Source organism: Rattus norvegicus, chromosome 1, assembly GCF_036323735.1.
Source record: "Rattus norvegicus strain BN/NHsdMcwi chromosome 1, GRCr8, whole genome shotgun sequence".
Lineage (NCBI taxonomy): Eukaryota > Metazoa > Chordata > Mammalia > Rodentia > Muridae > Rattus > Rattus norvegicus.
Window position 1 is genome coordinate 123,422,848 of NC_086019.1, and position 6,000 is coordinate 123,428,847.

Genomic DNA, 6,000 nt, shown 5'->3' on the forward strand with positions numbered 1-6,000 from the left:
CCTAGGTCTAATATTGTCCTCAGTATCCCTCCAGTTACTACTATTGTAGAATAAAGAACTATAATTTTAGAATATGAGCAAGTGACTGTGCTAGTACCCTGTAATCATTACAAGAGTAATGGAACATAAGGAACATGCAGCCCCCTCATATGTTTAATCTCAGGCTTCATTCAGGCTCCCCACTTTTCCAGTATGTTCCATAAGAATTTCTCACAATATTAAGGTGTGTAGAGAGCCTTCTTCTTTATACCCTGACATGTTAATGTAAATAAAATAGCTAGTGGCAACACAAACTTTTTACGTATATTTCATGATTTAAACAACTATTTAATATACTAGTAATTGCCAAATTTAAGTCTTTATCAAGGAATGTATTGCCTCAAGTCTTAAAGACACATCTGGCTTTTTTATAAATATCTTTGGAGTTTGATTAAGACATATATTATTGCCAGGAAGAAAATATATTTCTGATATCTAAAATGTAGGTAACTACTTATGGGTAGAGACATCATGATCTCAAAAGTGTAAATTACTGCATCAATATCACCAAACAGGATTGCTTGTCTTGTAAATATTTCTCATTGTATCTACAGTTACCTCTCTCTCTAAATCTTAGTCAAAAAATATCTTCATTTTGCAGCAGACAGTGTGCATTGCAAAATTACACAACTGGTCAAAAAGCAAATTGTAACTGAATGTAACATGTGTTCAACACCAAATGATGAGTCTAAAATGCTAAAAATGCGACCACATTCCAAAATCTCCAAGATCTCTTTGTCATGCCAACAAAATGTTATAAGAGAATGAGGAACAGGATATTTGCTCTGAGGGCAAGGTATGTTGGTTGCAGCCATAAAATTTCATCAACATGAACACTTTTAATAGGATTACACAATGACATCAAAAATAGCCATGCGAATTTAGATGGTAATAACTGTCAAGAGTCCATCCTTACCAGAAAAACTACAGGTAAATAATGGCTATTGTGATGGAAGATCACTATTTGCCAGGGATAAGCCTGGATAGTTATTTAATACTAAGAGGTCAGCATTCAACACATACTTAAGATAAACACCTAATTTACTTCTCATGGAGTGGTTATGTCAATGTTCATATCTTTACAAAATTCATTCTTAATTGGCAAAAGTTTTAATCAAATAGGGAGTGTATGGAGCAGATGTGATAAGCATTGGAGTCAGGAGAAGAAAGACCAGAAATAATATAATCACAGTACTCATTTGTAAAACTCTCAAATAAATGAAACGTATTTTATACATACACACATATTAACATACAACACACACACACACACACACACGAACATGGAATTTAAATAGAATCACAATATATTTGAGAAATGGTTGACAACTTGATGAAGTAAAATCTACAGTACTATTAGGGTATTTTGTTGAGTCATTGCCTAAGTGGAGTCTCTAATCCCCTACTCAAACATCATAGACCAAGTTGTGCTTAAATCACAACAACTCGATGATAAGGCACTAGTGCTGGAGATTCTGATTACTTGTTTCACTAAGCTGTAAATATCCTATTCCAAAAATAATTTTGATGACTACTGATTACATTCAGGGGACTCAAAATAAAGCTGAATGAGAAATGAAAATCCTCAGTATCTCTAGCTATAACCACTGCAACATATAATAGTGGAATTCCTAAGTTATACTGGTGTTATACTGACAGAAAATGTATTGCAATTATGGACTGTATTTTTAGCAGATGCGTGATGTATTCCAGAAGATGGAACTCATAGCTGCCACTGTGAAAATGACCAAAAACTTGAAACTAGATTTATCACAGGCCTAGGGAAACCTTCCATCTTTCATTCAACAAAATGTATATAAACATAAAATTATCCTAATGACATATTGTGATACTTATAGATAAGTACACCACTCAACCATCATTAAAGTTGCATTTTAATCACTAGGAAGAGACTTTAAGGATTCCTGGGTTATATGTAGAAAATGGCTATATTTGGACCTGAGAGACACTGTTTAACTCTTGATTATAATATGTTGTCTTTATCACAGCCCTCTCCTCAAGCCTCATAGACCTGTGTGAAGGAAGCAAAAAACAATGGAATGGTACAAAGGTGGTAGTTCACTCGAAAGAAAAATACTTTCTATATACTATATTCTTGAAACATATTAGAACTCACAAATACTGCATAATCCTGTATAGGTTCAAACCAAACCAATAACCAGTATTGAGAAGGAAAAGTGGTTTATTCCATAGGAGTTCTATGTGGTCCTGTTATTTGATATTGTTTGTCCTCTGGTCTTGCAATTCCCTCCATCACCTGCTTTCATTTCCCTAACTCCTCCACTGAAGGTTTAGAGGTACCCATGCCTACAGTTACAATTGTAGCAGAGGAAGGCATTACCAGGCATCAATGGAATGGGAATGTCTTGTTCTTATGGGTACTTGATGCTCCAACATAAGGAGATGGGCGTGAGTGAGTGCTTAGAGGAGCACTCTCATCGAGGATAACAGGAGGAGGGTTGAGATGGAAACTTCATACAGGGTAAACAAGTGCAGGACATAACATTTGAAATACTAATGAATAAAATGAGAAGGAAGGCTTCAATGATGAGTTTGAGAGCACAGTGCAAAGCCTAATACGAATTACACGAGGCATTAAATAAAACAAGAATGGAATAAATTGACCCTAGGTGTACATTATGTTACAAACAAAAATTAATATGCATAGAAATATTTCAGAAATACACTTAAGAATACCTCATGGCAAATTATGTAAAGAACACAATACAATTCTTCTATGAAAGCTAAAATAAAATTTATGAAAGGACAGTGAAAAGTTAGCATCCATAAGATAATGCATTAGTTTATGAAGATGTCCCTTATAATTTATGAATAAATATAAATTCTAAATAACCCACAACCATAGAGATGATACAAAGATAATCATATCATACCCAATAGATGCCCCAACATATAAAAAAGACACATGCTCCACTATGTTCACAGCAGCCTTATTTATAATAGCCAGAAGCTGGAAAGAACCCAGATGCCCTTCAACAGAGGAATGGATACAGAAAATGTGGTACATCTACACAATGGAATATTACTCAGCTATCAAAAACAATGCCTTTATGAAATTCATAGGTAAATGGTTGGAACTGGAAAATATCATCCTCAGTGAGGTAAACCAATCACAGAAAAAGACACATGGTATGCACTCATTGATAAGTGGCTATTAGCCCAAATGCTTGAATTAACCTAGATGCGTAGAACACATGAAACTCAAGACAGATGATCAAAATGTGAATGCTTCACTCCTTTAAAACGGGAACAAGAATACCCTTGGCAGGGAATAGAGAGGCAAAGATTAAAACAGAGACAGAATGAACAACCATTCAGAGCCTGCCCCACATGTGGCCCATGCATATACAGCCACCCAATTAGACAAGATGGATGAAGCAAAGAAGTGCAGCCTGACAGGAGCCGGATGTAGATCTCTCCTGAGAGACACAGCCAGAATACAGCAAATATAGAGCAAATGCCTGCAGCAAACCACTGAACTGAGAATAGGACCCCCGTTGAAGGAATCAGAGAAAGAACTGGAAGAGCTTGAAGGGGCTTGAGACCCCTTATGAACAACAATGTCAAGGAATCAGAGCTTCCAGGTACTAAGCCACTACCTAAAGACTATACATGGACTGACCCTGGACTCTGACCTTGTAGGTAGCAATGAATATCCTAGTAAGATCACCAATGGAAGGGGAATCCCTTGGTTCTGCTAAGACTGAACCCGTAGTGAACGTGATTGTTGGGGGGAGGTCAACAATGGGGGGAGGCTGGGGAGGGGAACACCTATAAAGAAGGGGAGGGGGAGGGGCTAGGGGGATGTTGGCCCAGAAACCGGGAAAGTTAATAACACTCGAAATGTAAATAAGAAATACTTAAGTTAAAAAAAGTAATAAAAAAGGTAATCATATCTTGTTTGTTTATAAATCTTGAATGTATAAATGTTGAATTTTTTAAAATTGTAGACAATACAACCTAATTTCTGTAAATTGCCCTGTTTATATAGTGAATTAGTTTAAATGCTAAATTTGTGCGGATAACAGAGAGGTTTCAAACTGGATGCTGTGAAAACTCATTTTCAGTACTGAAATCATTTTCCTCATTTAACAATTTTCACCAGAGTCCTTAAATCACTTGTATGCTCACTACCATGGAATGTAGGTCCTATTTCCATACACAGTCTGTTAGTCTATAACTTATTATGATGTTAAGAGATATTAAGGAACATCGATTTTTGGTTCCGTTAATTTTGTTGCTATGGGTGGAATTATGTTTGTATAGCTGTTTTTTCTGTTTTTGTTACAAGATTACTTTCTTGCTTTTTTTAGCATTTAAGAGAGAAACTCCATGTGTTGGAGTTTCCATCTATTATCCTTTGTAGGTCTAGAATCATGGAAAGATAGTGTGTAAATTTGTCTTTGTCATGGAATATCTTGGTTTCTCCATCCATGTTAATTGAGAGTTTTGCTGGATATAGTAGCCTGGGCTGACATTTTTGTTCTCTTAGAGTCTGTATGACATCTGCCCAGGATCTTCTTGTTTTCACAGTCTCTGGTGAGAAGTTTGGTGTAAATTTGTAGGTCTGCCATTATAAGTTACTTGATCTTTCCCCCTGACTGTTTATAATGTTCTTTTTGTGTTTTTTGCACTTGGTATTTAGACTTTAATGTGAAGAGAGAAATTTCCTTACTGGTCTAATCTATTTCAAATTCTCTAAGATTCTTATATGTTTATGGGTATATCTTTCTTTAAGTTAGGAACGTTTTCTTCTATAATTTTGTTGAAGATATTTACTGGCTTTTAACTTCGGAATATTCATTCTTTTCTATACCTATCATCATTACGTTTGATCTTCTCATTGTGTCCTAGATTTCGTGGATTCTTTCAGTTAGGACATTTTTGTGTTTTACATTTTCTTTGAAGGTTGTTTCAATGTATACTTTGCTATCTTCTGCCCCTGAAATTCTCTCTTCAATTTCTTGTATTCTGTTGATAATGCTTGTGTCTCTGTCTCCTGATCTTTTCCCTATGTTTTCTGTCTTCAGATTTGTCTCCCTTTGTAATTTCTTCATTATTTCTATTACTATTTTAAAATCCTGGATGATTTTGTTCAATATCTTCACCTGTTTGGTTGTGTTTTCCTCCTATTCTTCAAGGGATATATGTGTTTACTCTTTTACTGCTTCTACTTCTTTACCTGTGTTTTCCTGTATTTCATTAAGGGACATAACTTATTTCCTTCTTGAAGTGATCTTCCATCATCATGAGATGTGATTTTAAACCCAAGTCTTGCTTTTCTGGTGTTTTTGGATATCCAGTATTTGCTTTGTTTAGAGAACTGGACTCTGGTGATGAAAAGTATTCTGGTTGTCTTTTGTTTAAGTTCTTGTGCTTGCCTCTTGTAATCCCATTATCTCTTGTTAGCTCAGGTTGCTGACTGTGACAGTGGCTTGACCCTCCTATTGTGTTTTGTGTCAGAACTCCTGGGGATTGTCTTTCTTCCACAGGAATCTGGGTACTGCTTTCTGTACCACAGGCTCCGAAACCAGACGGATCCGGCCTCAGACTTCTCCCTGGTTCCTGTGCCTTGAGGGCTTCAAGTGGAATTGATGGCCTCCCCTCTGCTATCAGGTGTGTCAGTGTTCCTGGGACTGGCTTTCAGCTCCAGGCATTGGTGGAAACCAGAAGGATCCTGTCCCTAACTACTCCTTGGTTCTGGTGTCCAGAGGTCTCCAGGTGATTTCCCCTTGAGCCAGGAATGTGAGAATAATTGGTTGCCTCCCCTTTGCTTTCAGGATTGTCTGCACTCATGAGAGGCTCACTCTCTCCCCTGGAGATCTGGGTACAGAGTCCTAATACTACATATAAGCCATCAAAACAACATGCTTAGTCTGTGTAAACAATGAGTCCCTTGTCAGATGTTTGTAATAAAAT